Source organism: Phoca vitulina, unplaced genomic scaffold, assembly GCF_004348235.1.
Source record: "Phoca vitulina isolate PV1807 unplaced genomic scaffold, GSC_HSeal_1.0 scaffold1, whole genome shotgun sequence".
NCBI lineage: Eukaryota > Metazoa > Chordata > Mammalia > Carnivora > Phocidae > Phoca > Phoca vitulina.
The window spans coordinates 6,697,171-6,723,018 of NW_022589704.1; the positions used below are offsets into that span (position 1 = coordinate 6,697,171).

Genomic DNA, 25,848 nt, shown 5'->3' on the forward strand with positions numbered 1-25,848 from the left:
TGGGCCCGTTGCAAAAACAAAACCAAAATCAAAAATCAATCTGTTCTGTTATTGTCCAAACACAAGAATGGCATGTGGCATATTTTTAAGATTATGGTTTACCTGCCTCTCGCCACAGTCAAACCAGTCCTGAGATGTCATTTTCAACCAGGATGTATATCTAAGTCTCCATATGGTAAAGGAGACGGGAGAAGTTTTCCTTACAAAGCACTGAATGAGAGGAACTGTGTCGTTCGTGCTCTGAAAGAATGTTCCAAAGGGCCCCATACCAAACCCCGGCCATCTCCACTCTTCATTCCCATCAATTATTCATTATAATGGTGAGTGTGACACTTGCGGAAGCTTCAGATAGAAATGACACCATCGGAGAAATCTCAATTCCCATTCTGGCCTGAGGTACACGCAGGAACTACAGTGGACCTGCGAGGGTCAATGTGCACCTAGCCTCCCCCACCTCCTTCACCCTGGAGAACTGAGATGCATTTCCTTGTAGGAATTATCCCACTTTTCTAATTGCCATATTTTTGTCAGCCACATTTTTGAAGTTTGCATCGATGGTTAAACCCCAACGGTGAAAGCCCAGGGGAGCTCCTAAAGTCAATGATTCTGGTGTCTCCTGCCCCAAAGAGGAGAGGTGAGAGACAGGAGGTGAGTCCCGGCAGCAAATGAGCTGGAAGGTACTATCTGCTGAGAGCCCCTCCACCCCCAGAATAAGGGGAAAGGCTGGGGGTCCCTAGGTGCCTGGATCCTATTTTCTTCACAGGTGCCAAGACTAACGACAACTCTTAGGCAAGACAAAAAAGATGAATAATGGGTGATACCAACTTTGTTCCAAATTTTAAAGAATTATAAATCAAAAGTCACAACCTTGAAAGAAAGTTCTTTACACTCTCAACACACTGAGGAGCTGAAACCCCTACCGTAATAAGTGTACTTGTTTTCTGCTTAAGAATCTTAACTCTGGGGGCGCCTGGGTGGCTCAGTCGTTAAGCGTCTGCCTTCGGCTCAGGTTGTGATCCCGGGGTCCTGGGATCGGGCCCCGCATCGGGCTCCCTGCTCTGCAGGAAGCCTGCTCTCTCTCCCACTCCCCCTGCTTGTGTTCCCTCTCTCGCTGTGTCTCTCTCTGTCAAATAAATAAATAAAAATCTTAAAAAAAAAAATCTTAACTCTGAAGAAGTCAGCATTGACAATCATGGCCTCAAAATTAGAGATAAAACCTTTAATTATTCATCCAACGCCTAGTGTTTCCCTTTTGCTTCTAAAGAATACAAGCCATGAGCATGTTTCAGAAGCTGTATGTAAAAATAAGTCAAATATACTTTTCTTCTTTATCAAAGACTGTTGGCTGTTTGAATACATTCTTTCTTGAGGCTAATTTAGGCTCCATCATAGTCTTGATTTAAGAAAAACCTATTTTGTGATGTCCACAATAGGTCTGAGAACATAGGATTGGGACGCCTGGGTGGCTCAGTCGATTAAGCATCTGCCTTTGGCTCAGATCATGATCCCAGGGTCCTGGGATTGAGCCCCGCATCGGGCTCCCTGCTCTGCAGGGAGCCTGCTTCTCCCTCTGCCTCTGCTTTTCTCTCTCTCTGTCTCTCATGAATAAATTTAAAAAAAAAAAATCTTAAAAAAAAAAAAACATAGGATTGCTTTAGACAGTCAGTTGCAGAGTTTAGATGCCAGTGAATTTTTTAGTAAAGCTCATTTGAGGAAATTTCTGATTCTGTCAATCAGAAAAAAAAAAAGGCTGTAATTGTATTTTAAATCATTCAAAAACTTAGCTCAGTCTCCTACATCTCTAAATAAATCCAACAAGTACTATAAATATCTGTGAACTAGCATTTATTGTTTATCCCAACAGCTCTTTGAGAAATTTCACCTTTTGTCTTGTTAGTTTCAAATCTTCACAGAAAATCTAAATGATGTCCTTGCCAAACATCCTCTATTCATACCAGTTCTACAAGTTACAGCAATTGCAACATTTATAGAGACATGAAAAGCGAAAGTTGATAACATACCAGTTGAGGTTTGTCAGGCAGGATTTGCTTTCACTGGAAAGATCCTGCTGGCCTCCCCGTCTTGCAGAGGAAGAAGGCTTTTATAACGGGAGCTTCCTCAGCCCCGCCCTCCTCCCTGAGGCTCTTTGAAGAGGAGAACAAAAAAATTTAAGCCGCTGAGAGAAGACTCTTAAAGCCATGGTGTATGGTAGCAATTTGGTGATTGAATATGAGTGACGAAGGCATAACTGTAGAACACGGTATTTTAAATGCTAATAAAGTAAACATAAACTTCCTTCTCTTGGCCTGTCAGTCCTAGTGTTAAGTCTCACTAAAATTTAATTTCTACAATTTGTGGCACATCTTAAAAACCACAAATGAAGTAGGAAATGCTCACTATGGAAGGTAATGACAAGATTAATTAACAGATTAAAAGCTTTTAATTGATGAGAAAAAAATTGTGAAGAGAGGACGTTTAATAAACTGTTCCTTTTTTTTAAGATTCTGTTAACTTTCTCCACACTGACATATATTCTGCCCTGGGCTAGCTGGGTGGGGGTATGAGGGGTGGCAGGAAGCCTAATTTATAGTGATTTCCATGCCTTCCTTACACTTTGTCTTTATGAACACTCCACTAGCAGAGATGATCACCAGGAGGCAACTTTCGGTCGTTTTCTTTAAATGATGTTACGGATGTCATTGCAACAGTTTTGTTATAGCCGATCCTCCGGGAGTGTTGGCTATCCTTTCTTTTTTTTCTTTTTTTAAGATTTTATTTTTAAGTAATCTCCACACCCAACGTGGAGCTCGAACTCACAACCCTGATATCAAGTGTTGCACGCTCTCCCGACTGAACCAGCCAGGCGCCCTGCCTACTCTTTCTATTATGTATTTATATATGAAGTGTGTGCCACAGGCAAGAAGAGGATGGTATAATTTAAAAACTGATTATGGGGGCGCCTGGGTGGCTCAGACGTTAAGCGTCTGCCTTCGGCTCAGGTCATGATCCCAGGGTCCTGGGATCGAGCCCCGCATCGGGCTCCCTGCTTGGCTGGAAGCCTGCTTCTCCCTCTCCCACTCCCCCTGCTTATGTTCCCTCTCTCGCTCTCTCTGTCAAATAAATAAAATCTTTGAAAAAAAAAAAATAATAAATAAATAAATAATAAAAATTGATTATACAGTACAAACAAATGCAAAAGGGTTAGAGATTAAACATAAGGAATGTCAAGGGGCAATTCTGTAAAGGCAGAGGGATTTGGGCAAGATCTGAAAGGAGAGATTAAGATGCAATTAAAGCGGCAGCTCCTATGGAGACCATGTTCAATTCAAAGGGAGAAAACCCCTTTGACAAAGAGAAACAAAAACGTTCAGATAGGACCACAAACTCAAATACTCCAAGGGTCAGGCAGGTCATGGAAAGAAATGGAGCGACCAAGTGCAAGGCAATGGGGAAGAGTGGGGGCTATGGAAAATTGGGAATGACAGGTGCCACGTGTAAATAAGGGACCCATGTGAGAAGAGATCTAGCAGGAAACAGAGACAGAATCTGAGAGATCTCAAAATCACCCTTAATGTGGATCCTAGGACTAAAATTCCCACACTCCTACAATTTCCTTCCCTTCCTGCCCCCCACACACATCCACACACACACAGAGCCCCTGGATCCCATCCTCTCTTGCCTTAGCCTGCAGCCTATACAACCTCCTTCCAGGGATTTTCAGAAATAAAGGAATCAGAAGGCGGAAGCTAAACTCTAGTTTGAAACCAGAAAATGAACTGGAAAGGACTAGAAAGCTAGAAAATTATCGACTGAAGTGCAAAGTGCACAACGACATGCATGTAGGAATACCAGTATGAGGGGACAAAGCAACCATCCCGGGCTGGCAGAGAGAAAGCTGGTGGCAGAGGGGGAAGAGCGGGATGTGGGAATGAGAGACGGGGTGGAGCATGGCCTTTCATCAGATGACACATTATAGAGCCAGGGAGCTTCTTGACTTAGAGCATATTCATGGGGAAAGACTCAAAATACATGCCGTCAAGTGAATGGTGTAGGTTGCAAAATTGGGTGTACAATTTCATCTTGGGTTTAAAATATACTTGGAGAGAAGGACCAAAGGTTAAGGAGGCTGGGGTGGGGACTGAAGTGGAGGGGGTGGTGTTTGGGAGAATCCATGTGAGGATGTCATGGCACCGAGGTATAAAAGAAAGACAGGGTTTTGACTACAAGGCTGGAGGCTCAGATTTGATTTGACGGGCCATCCCCTATAGGTCCTTAATAGTGACAGCAAGAGTGACACCCGTGCTGAAGGTCACACACAGCATGGACTGGAAGGGTCGGTGCTGCAAGGAGGAGTCTCCAGGTGGACACAGTCCCTGTGAGGTCCAGGGAAAGCCGATGCCTCCTGAGACTAAAGAAGGTAGGTCCAAACTCCAGGCCTGGTAGCTGCCCTTACTGTATACTTCCTGTCCCAGAAGACTGGATTCAGGCCCTGTTCTGGGCTGAATTGTGCCCCTCATCCCCATCCCTCAGAACGTGACTGTATTTGGAGACAGGGTCTTTCTTACAGAGGTAGTCAAATCAAAATGAAGTCTTCGGGGGGGGGGGCCTGATCCCATATGACTGGTGTCCTTATAAGGAGATAAGATTGGGACACAGACACACACAGAGGGAAGACCACGTGAGGACACGGGAGAAGACAGTCATCCGCAAGCCAAGGAGAGAGGCCTCAGAAGAAACCAAACCTGACAACTCGATCCGGAAACTCCAAGATGGTGAGGAAAAAAGTTTTGATTGTTGAAATCACCCAGTCTGTGGAATTTTGTTATAGTAGCCCTTGCAGACCAATAGAGCCCCCGAGGTCACGTGTGGAGGGGGTTATCAACCCATCCCTAGGAACTGCCAGGACCACCACAGATTCGCCAGGGAAGAGCAAAGAATTCCCATGGGAGCCCGTGGCACTCCCACTCCCACCCGGCCCCCACCTCAGCGCTGCCCAGCCCAGCCCAGCATGTCCCTCTGAGGGTCCCTCCTGCAATGTTGGGAACCAAGTGGCCCTGTCCTGCCCTCAGAGTGAGATGAATGAAGCTAGTGTGGACTTTTCTCATTCATTTCCTGATTCTTAAACCAACAGGTTCTTTGTTCTGTCCCAATGTTCACCCTAATTCCAAACTTGTATCCATAACAACCAAAGTGTCATCTGGCCTCAACAAGTCCTAGTCAAATGTCTTCGGTACATCTTGAAAGTCTTGAGTGAATGGATCCTTGCTGTAAGTCAATGCCATCGTGCACGGGGAAGGATGGAGATAGAGAGACGCACAGGTATGGATATGCGTATGGGTGTAGGTATAGGACAGGTAGAGGGAGAGGGAGAGACATAAAACCCTCAGATTTGTCATTTTATCCAAGACTTAACAAAATGCCCAAATTCCTCTACAGAAGCAAGCGGGAAGATTTTTTTTTTAAGAGTTTTTAAATGCTAGGTGGTTGCATTATCTTTCAGTGTCAGCAGGTGGCCTCTCTGAGCAAAATCAGTGGCTGCTGGAGATGGGTTCATGCACCTCTATCTTCAAGCAGGTTTCCCAGGTGACTCATGATCCGGGCCACGCGCGCTCCTCCAGACTCTTCTTTGCCCCCATCAGATAAGCAAAGCCTGTCAGCACGCTCCCTGCCAAATCCGTAGGCCCGGATTCTCAGCTCTGCTTTCCTATTTTCTGTGCTGGGAGCAAGCGCGTCAGAACTGAGTGAACCGGAGATGCTGGGGGTGCTGGCTCCATCACAGTGTAAACGTACTTAATGCCCCCGAACTGTACACTTAGAAACAGGTGAGATGGCAAATGTTATGTTATGTGTGCTTCGCCCCAACGAAAAATCATTTTCAAGAATATTGAAGGAAACCATTGAGGGTTTGAGCACCAGCCCGGGGCCTTTGCTAAAGGTGGGGTGTTTGGACACACCACTCAAGCCCCAAGCCCCAGTCCCTCGGTCACATGAGATCCTAATGCCTGCATCTCAGGCTGTGGCAGGATTGGGGGAAGGGGGTTGTTCTGGAAGGACCAGACAAAGTGGATGGATCAGCCCTATCAGTGTCCTTTCTCCCTTCAATTCTGTCTGTCCCTCCAACTCAGTGCCCATGTGTCAGGGCAGGGAGAAGTGGGTCTCTTCCTGCTGCCCAACCCCCACTAAGAGAGTGGTTCGGGGCTCGCCACCCCACTATTGGTAGTGAGCCCCACATGCTTCCCCAACTGTTTCTTCGTGGGTGGCCCATGGCCATCTGCATCCACATTTCAGGAGCACGGGTTGAAAATGATGCTCCGAGCCCCACCCTAGACCTGTTGAACCAGGATCTCGGGGCGGGTCTGAGGAATCTGATGTTCCTGAAGATCGGCAGTTTGACAAGCTCAGCTCTGAAGAAACAAGGGCCATCAGAAGAAACGCTGTCCTGTTGCTCAGCAGGAACTAGGCAGAAACTCAGCCTGCTGGGCCGGGCGCGGCGGGTGCTGCCCTGGGGGAAAGGCACGTGCAGAAGCGGCCACACTCCACGACCCCCAAGGCTCGCTGTCCACAGGGGAAGGAAAAGGTCAATACGAGCACCTTTCTCCCAGAGCTTAGGGTCCTTCTGCCGCATGCTATCAACAGTGACAACTTGCCTTATGCTTTTCTTTTCTTTTTTTTCAAGATTTTATTTACTTATTTGAGAGAGAGAGACAGCACAAGAGGGGGGAGGGTCAGAGGGAGAAGCAGACTCCCCGCTGAGCAGGGAGCCTGATGCGGGACTCGATCCTGGGACTCCAGGATCATGACCTGAGCCGGAGGCAGACGCTTAACCGACTGAGCCACCCAGGCGCCCGCCTTATGCTTTTTGAGCAATCGCCCGACTAAGGCGAAATACCATAGGCATGAGCGCTCGTCTCTGGAACACAGATCTGGACTACAGTCCAGGCTCTGGGACAAACTTGGGCAAGGTGCCTGACCTCTCGGAGCCTCGAGCCCTCACCTCTAACACTACCACCTGTAAAGCTCTCAGCTCAGGTGACATGACAGGTATAAAGCACCAGGGAGTGTGCGCCCTCTGGCCACAGGCATGACATTCCCTGACAAGCTTGCCCCTGACGCTGACGAACAAGGAATGAGCAACAGGATTTGAGACTTAAAGTAGATCATTTCAAAGAGCCTCAGCGGAAACTGCATTGAAAAATCTGCAATTCAGACAAAGCCAACAGGGGGATGAGGTGGGAAGGTGGGAGGGTGAGTCTTTTGAGGAACCACTTTTGCCTTGACTCCAGCGCCAGGATGCTTCAGCTCGGGGTGCCAGAGAAAATGAGACTACTTTGCACATTGAAAATTCACATAGTGGTCAATGTGGCCTATATGACCTTGCTCAATCCCATTTTAGAGCTCAAGGCAATAAGAACCCATTTCTTCCCTTTTATCCAAATTACCGAAACTTTGCTTGAAGGAGACAGAATAAGTTCTGAGTGATTTCTGACCACTTTTATGTGGTCACGAACAGCTGGGGAAGAGCAGCAGACCCACTTGGGTTAGAAGAACCATTCCACCTTCCTTCTGCTCCGGGGCATGAGAAATCCATCCCAAGACAGGAAGGACACTTGAGCGCTACTTAAAAGCACGCGGTGGCCACGGGCTATGGAGGATAATGGAAAGACAGCGTGAAAAGCGGTGGACAATTAGGATTATTAGAAGTATTGCCATCCCCCAGAGCGGGCCCTGAGTGGAAAAGGGCTCAAATGTCAGAAACAAAAATAGCCAAGAGACCCCAGATGATAACTGAGCGTTTGCCCCAAAAGTCACGTGACGGGAAAGATGTTTTCCAAGGGGAGAGTGGGCACCACAGCATGCTGGCCCCTAGAAGCCCCGTCCCCACTCATCAGGCCAGAGTGGCTGGCTGCCAGGCCCTGGGCTGGGGGCTGCCAATTCAAACACGCTGATGGCAAAGCCTGGCACATGAGGAATGCAGTCCAATAAAAATCGTGGTAGGTAATGAAGAAATAGGAGTCTTTCATGGTGGGATTCTGGTCTGTTTCAGTGAGGCATTCCATCCAGAGACCAAGGATAGGCTTTCCATTAAGCTTCTTCCCTTATATCCATCCTATAATGATGGTATCTCAAAAATGGAAAGTATTGGACCATTCACCCAATAAAGTAGTCCTCTTTTTAACAAGTGTACAATCATAAACTCCCTCCTGTCGTGTGCACGTGTCCACACACACCTGGGACATAGGCTGCCATTTACTGAGCGTCTGCCAAGCAAGGTTCGAAGTGCTTTCCATGTGCTGACTCATGGAACCTCCCAAGAAACCTGCAGGTAGGAACCATTGGTATCTTCAGCCCCATTTTACAGGGAGTAAAACTGAGGCACAGACAGGGTAAATAATTTGCCCAAAGTTACATAACTAGCAAGTGGTAGATCGAGGTTTGAAATCCAGCCTGTCTGTTTCCAGGTCCTTTTGTGTAACTTCTGTGCTGCGGGCACCCATCACACACAGACACACGCACAGACAGACAGACACATGTACACACAGAGACATGCACGCAGATACACACTTACCTACACACACACACACAGTTACTCAGGTAAGAGGCACAGGGAGGCAGTTTGGCCCTAATAAAACTCAAAGAAAGGCAGGGCTGTTCGGCTGCCCTCTTCAGCCACACTTTTGTGGGACACGTTATGTTTTCAGGGATTTCCAAGGAATCTGCTTGATATCTCACTTCCATATCTAGTAAGCATCTCAGACTTAACAGTCCCAACCAGAGCCCTTGAGTCCACAGCGCCCCATCCCTAACCTGCGCCTCCCCCAGGATGGCTGGTGGCTGTCACCCACCACCCTTGAGTTGTTCTTGGCTCTCCCCTCCCACATGATCCAATTCATCAGTATCTCCTGTGGGCTCTGCCCCCAGCCCCGATTCGGTGTACCCCAAATCCAACCGTTCCTCTGGTCACCACTGCTACCTCCTCCACCCAGGGCACCCCTGTCTCTTTCCTGGAAGCCGACACGGCGTCTCCTGGTCTGTCCCCTTTCACTTGTGCTCCATGGCCCATTCTCCACCCCTCTTCCCAAGCCATCTCCTCAAAGCCCCTATCAGATCGCATCAGTCCCCATTGTGGAATCTTCAGAGGGCTTCCCATTGTAGCCAGGATAAAATCATGTCTGCAGCAACCTGCCAACCTCCTCCCGCAGCATTCTCTCTCTTGCCCCTCCTCAGGCTCTTGGCGTGTTCCATTTGCCAGGTCTAGAACTCTCTTCCCCCAGGTCTCCTAGCACGCGGCTGCTTTGAGGAGGAGTTAAGAGCGCAGGCTTCAGAAGGGGACTGCCCGGCTCCACCCCAGCTCCACCATTTCACCTGTGTGAACTCAGGCAAGTTACTTGACCTCTCTGTGCCCACTTTTCCCATTTGCAAAAGGGAGGTAATAATTACACCATCCTCATAGATATTTTGTGAGGATTTCATTAGTTAATACATGTAAGGCATTCAAAATAGTACTTGGCACACAGTAAACATTCAGAAACCATCCCCTCATTTGAGAAGCCCACTCTGATCTCCTACCCCCATCACTCTGTCACATCCCCTGTCTTGTTTTTCATCATTGTGTTGATCACTACTTACATTAGCTTCTTTACCACGAAACACAGTAGAAGAAAGCCTTGAACTTCCTTTCGAATACATCCTCTTCGATCAATTGCAGGCTGTGGATCGAGGATCAACACCAACGTATATATCTTTAGTCTTTACACAAAGAAGGCTATAACTCTGACGACAACCAAGACTGGCCACACATTGACATGCAGTCCTGGGAATTACAGGTGTGTTTGGTAGGCGGTTTTGCTTTTCTGGCCCCTCACTAACTTTTTCCTAATCCTAGAACAAGATAAGATATTTAAGACTCAAATCCGTTCAATGCTTTCTTGTTCATTTTCTCATAAACTACAAACAAATGGAAAATTAGTTGCTGTGTGATGCTGTATCTCAGGTGTAGAGAGGGTGACGACAGCATAATACCTGTGCCTCCCGGAGCTGCTGGTATGGCCAGCGCCCAATCCATAGTGGTTGATTGATTCATCAGCACATCCACCAGGCTCCTCTGAACGGCATTTCTCTAAAGAGAAGCTAAGGCCCAATAGGCTCCCTTCCTGCGCTCCCACCTCCCCAGAACATGGGCCCCTTTTCTACTTCATTTGAAGATAAGAAGTCTCGGGGCACCTGGGTGTCACAGTCAGTTAAGCAGCCGACTCTTGGTTTCAGCTCAGACTGTGATCTCAGGGTCTTGAGATCAAGCCCAGCACCAGGCTCTGCACTCAGCTTGCAATCTCTGCTTAAGACTCTCTCTCCCTCTGCCTCTCCCCCGACCATGCATGTGCACGCTCTCTCTCTCTAATATAAATAAATAAATCTTAAAAAAAAAAAAAAAAAAGTCTCCTTCATCAAGAGACTCTTATTTGCAAACAACTCTATTTCTGGGCTCAAGTCATAGAAAGTCATCAGTTGTGGACTAAGAACAAGCCCATCCTATTCAGGCTGCAAAATGGAACAGAAATGCATACAAGGACTTTTCTTCCCACTATGATTTTTTCTCTATGAAGGACATTTCCTTCTGTCTGTCTCTGTCTCTGTTTCTCTGTCTCTCTCTGCCTTTTTCACTCCTCATTTTGCACCTTCTCTTTCACCAGTGTGTTGGGACTCGGCCATTACAGTATCACCTCTGAGCCCAACCACTGATACTCAGACTTGAAAGTTGCTAGATCTTTCTCTACCCTCCATGGCATATCTATTATATTAGAGAACTTGGAGAAATATTATTCACCAGATTTTCTAAAGACATTAGCCTGTCTGTTTGACTCTCTGCTCCAAGTAAATGAAAACCCAACCCAAACTCAAGTTGGCATAAGTAAGTATGGGATTTATTGGCTCAGGAAACTGTAAGTGACAAGGTCATACCATCTTAAGGATCAGCTTGGTCAGGGGCTCAGATAACATCACCAGGATCTGGCCTCTGTCTATGTATTCCTCTATCCAGGCTTTGTTCTCAGACATGTTTTTCTACTCATGATTCTAGGATGACCACACAGCTAGATCTACATCATCTCTTGTGCAAAGCACATAGGGGAAAGAGTGTCCACTTCCCAGACCACATAAACAGAAGTCTCAAAATTGAGTCTTCAGATTTCTGATTGGCCTGACCGAGGTCATGTGTCTACCCTAGCCAATTACTGTTATCAGCAAATACAATTCAATGGTTGGCTTGTGCACAGACCACAAGCCCATTCTGGGGGATGTTGTAGAGCAGTGGTCACCAGCTGGGAGCTGATGGGCTGAACCCAACCCAATATATTTCTTGTTAGGCCAGTACAGTGTTTTAAGATCTTCTATTTGGGCCTCTATAGCTGATTCCCCCAGTCTGGTTTCCTACATCTGCTCGGCCTGACTTACACACTGACATCATTGCCTGGTCCTGGCAGACAGTTGATTTGGGGACAGTTGATTAGTCTGGCAGACAGTTGATTTGGGGGCACCATTGTAGATGGAACTCGAGAATGCAGTGTAGCTAAACTCATGATCTTTGGGCACCGATTCATCTTATGTCTTTAGAGCTTGTAAAAACATTGAATTAGACTCATCAATCTACCAATCAACAAACAACATTACCTTCTTAATCAAGAGTCTACAGGACTTGGGGATTGGGTCCACTTAATCAGATGTAACCATGGGCCTTGGGCATATCTCTGTGCCCCAGCAGACTTCCGTGGGGATAAAATGATGTGTGTGTGCAAAAATGCCTGGAGACTATTTCTGTAATGGTAATCCCTTGTCAACACGTTCTATCTCTGAGGATTAATGAAAAAAAAAAAAAAAACAGTTTTTTTTTAAATGTCTTTCTTCCTCATGCCTAAGTTACACATGGGTGTTTAGGAGGCAGCTGCCCACACAGTGTTCAAGGACCAATCTCCACCATTCTGTGGCTCTGGCATCCACCGGGCCCTGCAGTCCTCTGTAAGATCACCTGTGAAATTCAGCAGACAAAAGGGAAGTGGGAAATCATGAGGCTGAGCCTAGACATGACAAATATGGCTTCCAACTACATTACACCAGCCAGAACCTAGTCTGTGAGCACACCTACCTTGAAGAGAGCCTGGGAATGTAGTCTAGCTGTGTGACCAGGAAGAAAAGAAAATAGTCTATGAACAGCTAGCCAGAATCTTTGAGAAGCTATCATGCAAATGAAGGGTTGCATTCGCTTGGATCATAGTCTCCACATCCCTTATCCCTCAAGATGACACTTCAAAAAAAAAAAAAGATTTTATTTATTTATTTGAGAGAGAGTGAGTGGGAGGGAGAGGGAGAGGATCTCAAGCAGACTTCCTGCTGAGCACGGAGCCTGACGTGGCGCTCAATCCCACGACCCTGAGATCATGACCTGAGCCAAGAGTCAGAGGCTCAACTGGCTGAGCCACCCAGGCGCCCCTCAAGATGACACTTAATGCCTTAAGTGCCCACTTTGGAGACAGGTCTTCTCAAAATGACCGATTTCAATTGTCCTGATTGGTTGTCAAATACCAGCTTTTAGTCACTGTACCAAAAGCTTTGGCTGTTTCAGTTCATTTGGTCTCTGATTCACCCCATGGAGTGGGCATCATTATTGCACTTCACAGATGAGGAAATTGAGGCTCCAAAATATGAGGTAATGTGCCCACGTTTGGCTACAAGTGTCAGAGCCAGAAACTGAACCGCAGTCTGTCCAGCTCCAGAGACTGTGCTCTTCATAACAAAAGTCAGTTTCCAGATCAGGTCCGGGTGTTGGTTGTTATTGTTTTGTCTGAATAGTTGTTGTGGCGCAGTTAATTTAGAACACTAGCTGAAGTCTCAACCACTGCTTAAAAGGTTCATTTCATTGTGAAATCATATGTCTACGCTGGACCCAGTGGAACTGTCAGTCGGTTGGGCTGTAAACTTGTTCTCGTGCCAACCGGGGCCTCGGCTCCCACAAGCTTCTGAAGCAACAACATTCCCCCCGAGGCTTGGTGGGAGCCGAGTTCAGAGCTACAGGCACCTGAAGCATGTGCCACAGATCTCCCTGGGCATCCCAAATCCCTTCTTTTGCACCGCTGTTCCAGGTGAGAGCCAGGCAGGATCAAAAGATAAGAAAGGAACACCCAAATCACAGGCTTCTCTGATGCCCATTTTGACAGAGAAGCTCAGCCATTTGAAAGCAGTTGAAAGCAATTATTGAAAACAATTTAAGTTCTAAATACACTGAATTTTAGAAAAAAAAGACTGCAATGAAACGACACTTTTATGAAAAATAGATGAGGTTGCTTCCAGTAATTATAGATCAGTGTGGATATGTTTCTTTCATTGGCCATTAATTTATATCAATTATTTATCAATTCTTGTGGTGCTGTGTGCTTAAAACCACTTAGGACAGGGTGCTTTAATGTGTTCTTTAAAGGGACAGACTATAGATTCCACTTCAAGACGGGCTTTCTCCTGTGACTGGCATGGAAAGAAAGAATAAGTTGTTGGGATCAAAATCAACCTCATCCTTACAAGGAACTTATTTCTCCTGCCCTCCACCCCCTAAAGTTACGGTGAGAATTTTTACAACTTTTTTCGGGGGGGAAGGGGAGGGAAACCATTAGGTTCCTTGATTACAGAGATGATGCTATTCTTAAGAATTGGTGGCCCGACACAATGGGCATCTTAGGCAGTGTCCTGGCTCAGATAGCGTCCTGATTAGATGGCCCATTGGATGTCCTGGCCACACCCACGAGTATGAGATCAGACTTGGCCCCAGTTTCTTTATGACATCTGGTCAACCCCCCACCCCTCCCAGGGAACATGAACTCAGAACTCAAGTCCAGGTAACGGTATTTAACATACGGCTGTTCTAGTCTCTTTTTACCTTTGTGCTGTTTCCTGTTCTTGGATCTCTAGCGGTCACAACAGTCCCTGCTGTATACAGCACGGAAACTCCCCCAGTGCCAGCGGAGAAGTAGGAAAAGTGGTGGAGGTGACTCAGGACAGAAGTAGTGGTGATGGTGGGGAAGACGCTTTCACTCCAAGACAAACTCAGCTGCAGGTGCCCACTCATTGGGAAAACCATTTGCCATCCTGGCTCAACCTACTAAAGTCCAACCTGCCTTCTTATTTAGAAACCAGCAAGCTGGCTGGCCAATGAATCCCTTCCCTTTTTTTTCATGACTGCCTTTGATCTCATGCCCCCATCAGGCTGAACAACCATGACCTGATGCCTTCTCTCCTCCATGCTTTTCATGTTGGCTTGCTCTCTTATCAGGGCATTTTCTCTCCCACCTTCTCCGCCTGGCTAAGGCCTACACAGCCTTGAAGGGCCCAACTCATGCATTTCCTATTTCAGGAAACTTGTTCTCAGTTCCTGCCCTTTGCTTCCCTGAGTCACACCTCATGTGACCATCACCGCCGCTACCTCTGTCCCTCACTGTGTTGTGACTTCTGTGAGGACAGGGCTGATGTCTTCTGGCATTCTGGGACGCCCAGGACAGTCAGAGAGTGCTTGGTCTATGTTGTGTAACTAATGAACCGCACCAAAAACCAGTGAACAATTCTGGATGTACCTAGGGGGAAACTGTTCCTTGTTGACGAACTTAGAAGTGCCTCATCCGTTTCAAATCTTGGGATTTGAATTCTTTTCTTCTGTATAATTCACACGCTAGATTCCTTCCCCAAACATTCTCACCATTGTGGTTTCATCTCAAATTTAGTTAGTTGGTAAAAATAATCTACTAAAAGAAGAGTAGATTTCAAGGCCTTATTTCTAAAAAAGGATGAAAAACCTGATATTGGTCAAATCATAGATACCATTCAGTAAAAGAATAAGATTTCAAATGGGAAATTGTATGACCCTAAATAATAATTTCTCACAGTTAAATAGTTCCTTATCAGTTATAAAGAACTTTTGAATATACTGTACCTTTTTATTTACCCATATTTCAGCTAAATGCTGGCCTGGATGAGATGAAACCCAGATATCTGGCATTTCAGCATGGCACATAGCCAGATAGATCTCGTTTAAGAGGGTCGCTTTAAAGCCAGGCTGCCTCTGTTCCAATCACTTTCATCACAGACAAGCTGTGTGACTTTAGGCAGGTTGCATAATTTCTCTGAGCCTTAGTTCCTTCATCTATAAAATGAAGATAATAGTTAAATCTTCCTTTGAGGTTTGTCGTGAGATATAAAATTAGTTAATGCTGTGGTTCTCAACCTGGGATGCATATTAGAGCCATCAGGAAGGGGTTTTTTTAAGATTTGTTTGTTTATTTGAGAAAGAGAGAGCAAGTAGGCAGAGGGGCAGAGGGAGAGAGAAAGAGAATCCTCAAGCAGACCCCCCACTGAGTGTAAAGCCGGACACAGGGCCCGATCCCACGACCCTGAGATCATGACCTGACCCGAAATCAAGAGCCAGCTGCTTAACTGACTGAGCCACCCAGCTGCCCCCATCAGGAGGGTTTTTAAAAATACTGATGCCCAGGCCACCCTGGGCCAATGATAGCAGAATATCTGGGGTGGAACCTGGCCATCCAGACACCATATTTTAAAAGTTCCCCAGGTGGTTCTAATACACAGGCAGCATTAAGACACCCCTCCCCCTAAGTTAAATGACAGAATCCCCTAGCACAGTGCCTGGCACGTGTTACGTAATGTTTGGCATGTGTGGCCGGGCTTGACGTATGTAATCACCAGCGGGTTTACCTGCTTCATCGTGGCACGGGGCTGCCAATGACTTTTGACTTCCACTTTAATTATTGATTTTCTTTGCCTTTTAGCTATTCTTGCGGGAAAGGTCTTTAAAATATGCTGCATACTTTCCCTTATTCTTTTTTCTATTAATAACTTTTTAAAATTCACATAGGTAATTAGAAATTAGAAAAGAACAGCCCATAAAAACGCATTTAAATCTCCTATGATCCCACACTAGAGAAAACTACTATTCACATGTCGTTGGATACTTGTCCAGATTTTAGTAACCAAGTATATGTTCCAAAAGTAGAACATTCAAGGGGAGCCTAGGTGGCTCAGTCGGTTGAGCAGCTGACTCTTGGCTTCAGCTAAGGTCAGGTCATCATCTCAGGGTCCTGGGATCACCTCACATCAGGCTTCCCGCTCAGCAGGGAGTCTGCTTCAGGATTCTCTTCCTCTGCCCCTCCCCCTGCTCTCTCTCTCTCTCTCTCTCTTTCTCTCTAAAATTAAAAAAAAAGAAAATAGATCATTCGAGGTATACTGTTTTAAAATCTACATTTTCTACTTTAACATTTCAGGAATATTTTCATGTTGATAAATATATTTCTAAGACTTATTATTCTATTCTAGAAGCTACCATAATATATTTAGTCACACCCTCTCTTTTTTTGAACAAATAATCTGTTTCCAGTTTCTGTATGTTATAAATAGCATTGCAATAAACATTCATTCATGTGTTTATTCATTCTTTGATTTAAGAAATATTACTAAGTGTCTGCTTTATGCCAGACATTGTTCAAAGCAATAAGGGTATAGCAAGGAGCAAGAAAAATCCCTTCCAAACGGGGAAAAGTGACAGTAAAAAAACAAACATAAAATCTGTGGGACAGCGACAAGGGCTATAAGGGAAATCGAATGAGAGCAGGGGGGAGGTTGGTATGTTAACTGGGTGACCAGGTGAGGAACTTACACCTGAGCAGAGAAATACATGTAGTGAAGGAGGGAGCCAAGCATATACCCAGGGGAAGCACATCCAGACAGAAGGACAGGTGCTCAAGTTACACCAAGATGGCCCCCGTGCCTGGAGTAAAGCAGGCAAGGGGCAGAGGGGATGGGAGAAGCAGATGACACAGGACGTTGGAGAACACAGGTCAGTACTTGGGATTTTACCCTAAGTAAGAGGGGAGCCGCAGAGGGTTCCTAACAGAGGAGGGACAGGACTGAGTTGTGTTCTTCACAACTGCAGCTTATGGAGAGTAGGGGCATAGGAAGGCAGGGATAAAAACATCATCACCAGTGGGAAGGTAATTACAAAATCCAAATGAGAATGGTGGTGGCTTAGCCAAGGTCAGGAAAGTGGGCATGGAGAGAAGTTCTTGCAACCAAATCTTTGTTCACACCTTTACCTTCTGTTATGGGTTGAATTGTGCCCTGCCCCCACCAAATTCCTTTCTTGAAGTCCTGATTTCCAGTACCTTAAAATGTGACCTTATTTGGAAAGAGGGTCAGTGCCAATATAATTAGTTGAGATGAGGTCATACTGGAGTAAGGTTGGTCCCTCATTCAATGACCGATGTCCCATAAAAGGGAAAAATTGGCGGACAGAGGTACACAAGGGAAGGACACCATGCAGAGAAGACAGAGAGCAAGTGACTCTTCTATAAGCCAAGGAAAAGACTGCTAGCAAATCACCGGACGCTGGGAGAGAGGTGTGAAACAAGTTTTTCCTTCAGAGCCTCCAGAAGGAACCAACCCGGCTGACACCTTGACCTTGAACTTTCTAACCTCCAGCACTGTGAGACAATACATTTCTGTTGTTTGAAGCCACCCAGTTTGTGGTACTTTGTTACAGCAACCCTAGCTGACTAATAACACCTCCCTAGGATAAATTCCTACAACAGAATTGCTACTCCGTAGGAAACGTCTATTAAGGTTTTTGAACATACTGCTATCTCAAAGGTTGTATCTATTTACATTTCCAACTGCAACATCTACAAGGGTCCATTTTATCATATTCTTACTAATCCAGGAAATTAGAATTTGTCTTATAACATTTCACAGTACGATAGGTAAACCTATCTTATTGTATTTTAATCTGCCTTATTTGATCACTATTACTTGGACATCCTTATATGTTCATTGATTTGTTTGTGAATTACTTGTTCCTATCCTTTACCCATTTTTCTATGGGTCTACTTGCCCATCCTTACCAACTCATACACAACGAAGAAAACACCTTACCTTTCCGAGTTTTCATTTGGCTTTTAATGTTTAATTTTAAGTTTATACTTGTATTGTCTTTTTTTTAAGATTTTATTTTTAAGTAATCTCTACACTCAACCTAGGGCTCAAACTCACAACCCCGAGATCAAGAGTAACACGCTCTACTGACTGAGCCAGCCAGGCGCCCCTGTTTTCATGCGACCTATTACAGTAACCTCTAGCTGCGTATGGCTATTGAGACTTCACATACGGCTGTTCCCATGTGAGATGTGCTGTTTGTATAAAATACATACCAGATTTTGAAGACTTATCACGAAAACAAAGAACATAAAATATTCCATTAATAATGTTTTCTTTAATTTTTTATTTAAATTCAATTTTGTTAACATATAGTGTATTATTAGTTTCGGGGGTAGAATTTAGTGATTTATCAGTTGCCTATAACACCCAGTGCTCATCACAGTGCCCTCCTTAATGCCCATCACCCAATTACCCCATCCCCCCCCACCTCCCCTCCAGCAACCCTCAGTTTGCTCCCTATGATTAAGAGTCTCTTATGGTTTGCCTCCCTCTCTGATTTTGTCTTGTTTGATTTTTCCTTCCCGTCCCCTATTTCATCTGTTTTGTTTCTTAAATTCCACATATGAGTGAAATCATATTGATTACATGTAGAAATGGTAATATTTTAGGTACATTGAATTAAATGAAATATGTCATTGAAATAATGTCACCTGCTTTTCACTTTCTTAATGTATCTACTAGTAAGCTTACAATTACGTATGTGGCTCATATATGTGGCTCCCATTGCATTTCTGTCAAACAGAACCATTCTATATCATAAAGATGTAATGTTTTGTGTATATAAGTTCTTAATTTTCTTTACTAAAGTAAAACCTATCTGGTGTTTCCTTTGTGGTTTTGGTTTTCAGTATCAGGCTTACATACTCCACACCCCACAATTATATTAATGCTGGCCTATAATTTGTCCTAATACATTTTATATTTAAATATTTACTTAATTTGAAATGTATCTTTTGCTCATGGTGAGAGATTAGAATCCAACTTCAATTTTTTTCTAAATAGTTATTTTGCTTTGTTTCTGAAACTTGGCTGGTCTACTCATATTCTAATCATTATAGCATTAGAAGGTATTTTAAAATCTTGTAGGACAAATATCCCACGTTGGTTTTCTCTTTCAAATATTTCCTGCCTAAACTTGTACATTAGTAATTCCAGATGCACTTTCTAGCCCTTTTATAAATAAAAAAAATCCATTAGGATATTTATTGGAATTATGATAAATATATAAACTATTTAGTATGTAGCATTTTTAATAACAGAAAAGAATAACAACAATGCCCAAGAATAGAGAACCACTCGAGTAAATCTTGGTATATCCCAAGGGAATGCTGTGATGATGTGGTTATATACTTATTTAACCTGGAAAGATGACCATGATGTATTATTGAATGAAGAATACAAGTTCTGAAATATGAAGTTCAGTAGTATTCTCCTAATGTGAGCTTGTATACACAGATCTATATATGTCATATTCAGAGACACCTGTCTGAAAGAGTATTAAACCTATTATAATAATTATTTCTACATAATTCTCTTCAGCTTCTTTCTCTTTTTTGCACTTTCTACATTACTTGACTAATTTTTATAATTAGCCATTTTTTAAAAAACAAAAAGTTATATAGTTAAATATCCAATTGACCAATTAGTTCATTAATCCTGAATTAACAGTTGCACTCTACCACATTTTGTCTAGCCATTCAAAGACATGGTATATCACTCAATTCTTTTAAATTTTTTGCCTCCTTCAAAAAAATTTTGCAGTTACAATCATATAGACTCTATATATTATTATTTATATTCCAATTTTTCTATTTTTCTGCTATATATTATAGTTAGTAGTTGATATGTGAGAAAACTAGAAAATTTTACTTATGTATTTAATTTTTTTTTTTTTTAATTTCAGTTACCTAGAAAAGGAGGGAGGCTAGGGGGAAAAAACTCAGTCACTTGATAAAATCCTTAATTAATTCTACGTGTTTCTCAGTTGATTTATTCTCTTGAATTTTCTCAGTAGACAATTGTATCATCAGCGAATCATCGGTTTATTCTTTCCTGGTGTTTAAACTCTTTCCTTTTTTACACATAATACACTGGGTAGTTCTTTATATTAATACTGATATAATTATATGCTGCATAGATATAATTACAATGTTACTCACACACAACCTTGTCCCCCTCTCCCTGCAAACAGTAACACCCCTGTAATTCTGTCATAGTTACAGCTGTGGGCTCCTGGCTCCTTCGGGAACGTGCTGTCTTGGTCTTGCAGCCTGAGGCATACCCAGCACAGCACCTGCTAGCTTTTGTTTTCACTCAGCCCTAGTTACAGCCAAGGGCAGGAGAGGCTCGCGCTGTCTGGAGAGGCTAAAGACTCTGCATCGTCTCCAAGTAAAAGGGGAGGCGGTCCTCACTCATAAGGACCAGTGAGCTCTTTCCAAGGCTCTGGGAATGCCAGGTTGCTGGAGACACCAGCCTGAACTTCCCATTCATTCCCAACCAGAAGCCTGACCTGGGCACAGTACACCTGCCTTGTTTGGGGATTTCACCTTTTCCAGAGCTCAGCCACCCTGAGCACTCAGTCCTGGGCCTGGACCTCAGCTCTCTCTGCCTCCCTCCGGCAGGAAATGAGCCTCTTTCTATGCTACCAAGGAGACCTCTGCTCTCAGCTTATCTATGCCCAGAACATCAGTCCAGTTATCATAGCCATCCTGTTTCATTGTTCTTAGGGCTGCTACTTCCCCCCATATGTCCCGACTGCCTGAAACACTGCACCAGTTAACACATTCCCTTCCAACACTGCACCCTCCTCATCCACCACCAGAGAAAGAGGCAACAATTAGACCTCCACTTGGTACCTGGCTCCCATCAGGACAAAGTCCAAAACCCCATCTTATCACCTATGTAGTGGGTTGAGCAGTGGTCCCTCAAAAAAAGACATGTCTCCCAGAACCTGTAAATGGAACTGTATTGGAAAAATCTTTGCAGTTGTCATTGCGGTGAAGATCTTGAAATGAGATCATCCTGGATTAGAGTGGACCCTGGATCCAATGACATGTGTCTTTATCAGAGAAAGCAAGAAGACAGAGGAGGTGAAATGGGGATGGAGACAGAGATGGAGCTGAGACAAGCATCTACCAAGATCTACCATCTGCCAAGAACACCAAGGATTGCCTGCAGATTCTGCCCCAGAGCCTAGAGGAGGAGCCAACCCTGCTGACACACTAATTTAGAGTTACAATCTCCAGACTGCTGTTTTAAGCCACCCAGTTCCTGGTCACTTATTAGGGAAGCCCTAGGAAACTAATACAATCTTCTTTGTAGAACCACCTTGGAAATAACTATCTCAAATTGGGTCCCCGAGGAGGCCAACTTTGAAATGGAGTTTAGAACACAGAATAATTATTGAAGATTGTCCTTGGAACCAATATCTATGCAAGGGAAGACTGCGGGCAGAAGCAAGAGTGGACAGAGGGTTGAGCCACTGCTCAGGTCCAACTACAGCCTTGGTTGACCCTTGGAGTTGACTCAGATTGGGTCAAGATGGCCACAGTGATCAGTCACGGGTGTGGACCACCCTGGCTGGGTGTGCCCTTGGCTGAGGCAGCTTTCTGTAACTGAGGTGACCCCTGGAGGAGCTGCCTGCCCCGGGGGTGTCTGCCAACCTCCCTCCCAGTGGCTGAGGCATGGAGCCCTTCATCACAGAATCTAAGTGGCACGTCACAGTGTGCAACACAGCTTCTTTGGCCCAATACTGTTTTTGTAAATTTTAAATTTTGTAAAATTCAAAAAATACTGTTTTATAAAAATCCCTTGGCTCAACACTGTTTTTGTAAAAATTCATCTGTTTTTTCATTATGTGTAGTTCAGCTCTTTGTACTGCAATAGGTTTCCACGGTATGAATATGCCACAAGTCTACTGTTGATTGGCATTTGGTTTCGGTTATGAGATGAATTGTGTGTGTCCCTCCCCCCCCCCGCCCCCACCCAAATCCAAATGTTGTAGTCCTAAGCTCCAGTACCTCAAAAGGTGACTATATTTGGAGATAAGGCCCTTAAAGAGGTAATTACGTTAAAGTGAGATCATTAGGGTGGGTCCTGATCCCATTAGGGTGGGAAGAGATTAGGACACAGACACACACAGAGATGACCATGTGAAGACACAGCCATGTATAAACCAAGGAGAGGGGCCTCAAAGAAAACAATCCTGCCAACACCTTGATCTCAGACTTCCAGGCTCCAGAACTGTGACAAAATAAATTTCTGTTGTTTTAGCTACCCACCTGGTCTGTGGTCCTTTGTTATGACAGCCCAAGCAAACTGATGCAGTCTGATTCCAATTTGGGGCTGCTACTAACATTCTCATATGTGTTCCTTTCTGCACATGTTCACAAGCTTTTCTAAGGGTATATATACTTCTCTGGGGCATATACTCCTTAGGCATAGAATCATTGGTTGAAAGTATATAGATAATGTCCAAGTGTTTTCCAAAGTAGTGGACCTAATTTACGTTCTCATCAGCAGGGTGTTCAAATTCTAGTTGCTCCATGTCCTTGCCAACACTTGGTATTATTACCAGACTTTTAAATTCTTACCAACGCAATAGTGCATAATGGTATCTTATTGTCATTTTATTTTGTATTTCCCTATGAATGAAGCAGAGCGCTTTTTTTATTACATACTTAGGCCTGGGATTAGTACCATGGGCACAAAGACGTGGTCCTTGTCTGTAAGCACTGACAGTCTCCTGGGGAGATAAAATTAATCTTTAAGGCATTTAGAAAGTAAATTCTTACTGAGTCTGAAACTGTTCACATCAAACATTGTTATGAAACTGAAAGCAGGTCCTCCCTTATTGGATAAACAAATCTGCCTGCCTGTACTTGGAGAATTTATTTCAGAAAAGTGAGATTAAATGAGACTAAAATATTAGTTATCATATAAGACAATTAGTACATACTCTTCCAAGTTAAGTTATGAATCCTGGTTTAAAATACAGACTCATCAGTTATCTGTCATGATCAACCATCTGGAACAGCCTGTCCAACAGAACTTGATGATGATGGATAGACCCCTATCTGCTCTGTCCAATATGGTAGCCAGTGACCAGGCCACATTTGGCTATTGAGGACTTGAAATGTGACTAGTGTGACAGAGTCACTGAAATTTAAATATTAATTTTGATTCTAATAGCCACATGGCTATATGCAAGAGCACTGGACAGTTCAGGTCTAGAACATGGCCAAGAACCCAGGAAGAAGTGATTGCTCAGCAGCCAAAATGGGTATTCCAATATTTATGTATAAAAACCACTTCATCCATGGAAAATTACCTCAAGCTGTCATGGAGATCATAAAGAATCTATGTATGATTATTTTTTATACACTTTTAATAAGTTTTACTATATGGTTTCTAGTCTGCCAAAAAAATTAAAGTGGCATGTTGACAACAACAAGGAGTAAAACCTAAAATTTCTAGGGAAGAGACAAAAAAATGAACATATTTTAGTATTCCTTAGATTGTGTTCTGCAGGACATGAGGGTCTTAAAATTTTGAGAAGCGAGAAATCTGTTAGTGCCTCTTAAAGATGTAATTAGAATACAAATGCTCTGAGAATCTTGTAAAGAAAGTGGTTTAACTTAGCTTAAACCTGTGTTTTCAACCAGGGAAACATTTTTTTTTTTTTAAAGATCTTGCAAAACAAGTTTTCCGTGAAGCACCGTTTGGGATTTATAACTTTAAAAAACCAGGCAGGAGACATTTATTGCACGCTAAACATGTCTCAAATCTCACAGAGCTTTATCATGAATTTTTACCAATTTTGCTAAACAAATAATACCCATGTCATTTACACTTTTTCAAAACACACACACACACACACACACACAAAAGATGGAAAGGTTCCCAATTTACTCAAGCAAACAAGCAGTTCCTAAGACAACAAAAACCTGACTAGGATAAGACAAAGAAAGAAAATTATGGAACATGTTCATTTACAATGATGGATAAAAAGGAAGTCCAGCAGCAGGAGAAGGGGCAAAGCTCTTTGACCGAGTGGTATATATTCTGGGATTACTTAACATTGGGCAGTTAATAAAGACAACTCACAGTACTAGGTGGGTGAAGGTGAAAATCAACACAATCATATTGATAGACACCAAAATGGCAGTTGATAAAATTAAAGATCAAAGTGTTGATAAAATTAAAGATCAAAATGTTTAGCAAAATTGGGGCGTGGGGCGGTGAGGAAATGTCTTAATAAAATAAAAAGAATTATCTGGTGCCAAAAGCAAATGCCATGCTCACTGACTGTAGGGGATGCTGTGCTGTACCACCCAGACCCCTGTAACCCAGGACCCAACAAGGCAGCATTATGACTTTCATGTGCCCTAAGTAATGTTGCTTTCATGGGCCTCTTCCCCTATTAAAAAAAAAAAAAACATATATATTAAAATTTATATTTTTATGACTGTGTGGGTATAAAGACTAATATAATTCAAGCTGGGCTATATCCATTTTTTTTTCTTCTGATTTTAAAGGAAATTAAAACGTTTTTGTGGCCCTTGAAAGTATGGTGACCCTAAGCAGCATCTTCCTGTGCTGATGGAGAAGCCACCACTTGAGCTCCTTGGTGTGTAAGTGCCTTTAGCTGCAGCCTCTTCTGGGCTCACCTCAGCTGTAGAGAGCGGCCGCCTGGCCCAAGGTTGTACTCCTTCCTGGGGGGTCCAGATCCAACAACTGATCAATGTTGAAAGGCCTGGCTATCTTGGTCCAACTCGGGGCAATCCAGAGACCCATCTAGCACCAGAACTGCCCCAGGGGCAGCTGACTTCTCCCTCTGTCCACCCCCATTTCCACCCCCTCCTTCCCACGGGTCAATCCTGAGTACCCCAAATAAACCTCCTGTCTCAGACTCCATCTCAAAGTTCTCCTCCCAACCTGATAGGACAGCATATTACAGAGGAAACCATACTGCACATTTTTAGCTCAGAAGCAGGCCAAAAGAACCTATCGTTTAGGGGTGCATTCCCAGTCTGCAAAACTGCAGGAGAGTGAGGGTGCTATCACCACAACATCAGAACAGAGGTCACCTAAGTGGGAGGGGGCACACAGTGAGTTTCTGGGGGGCTGACGATGTCTCATTTCTTGATCTTTGTGGGGTTCCAGTGGTGTCTGCTTTATGAGTATTCTTTCCACTGTACATGGATGTTTTATGCAGTCCTCTGTAATGTTAAATCTCACATTTAAAAAAGAAGAGATTTAACAACAAAAAAGTATACTTACTCTCATCATTACTGTCACTGTTACCATTTAGTTGTGGCGCTGTCCACTGTTCTGGATTCTGTCCCCTCCAATAGGCAGGAAGAAAGAAAGACCATTTATTCAGGCTTCCCTGTAAATATAACACATAGCCGAGGCTGGGTGACAACTGTGTTCCCAAACGTTGGCATCCAGGTTTCCTAACAGAGAGGAACTGTAAGTAGAATCAGGGTAGGTGAGTAGCAATGAGGGTTTTTTTCAGGTGGTCTGACAAAGTCATGCCTGCCTTCTTGACCTGCTTCCAGGAATGATGAGATCGGGTCTCGTGTTACCTGCTCTTCCCAGCAGTGGGATGTATGAGCCCAATTCCAGGATGTTAGTTTCACATCAGTTGACCTTCTCTGTGACGTTAATGGACATTCTCCCCTTCCTGAGACTTGTATTCAATCAAAGAACAAGTAGACACCAGGATAGATGTAAAAATCCCCAACAAATGGAGGAGAGCTGAACCTCATCATTCCAACAGATGAGCTGCTAGAGGAAATGCAGCCCAAG

General features: G+C 44.0%; 1 protein-coding gene across 2 annotated transcripts in view; it reads right to left on the bottom strand.

Annotated features, from left to right (window-relative positions):
* Nucleotides 1-25,388, bottom strand: part of TRPM8 (transient receptor potential cation channel subfamily M member 8) — a 111,099-nt gene extending 85,711 nt beyond the window's left edge. The window contains exon 1 of one of the 2 annotated variants that reach the window (XM_032395253.1): nt 25,318-25,388. The gene's annotated coding sequence lies outside the window, so the exon portion shown is untranslated. Of the gene's footprint in view, nt 1-2,021; nt 2,089-25,317 lie in introns of those variants that run through there. The other variant, XM_032395166.1, reaches the window with a different exon arrangement.
* Between the last annotated feature and the right edge of the window lie 460 nt (nt 25,389-25,848).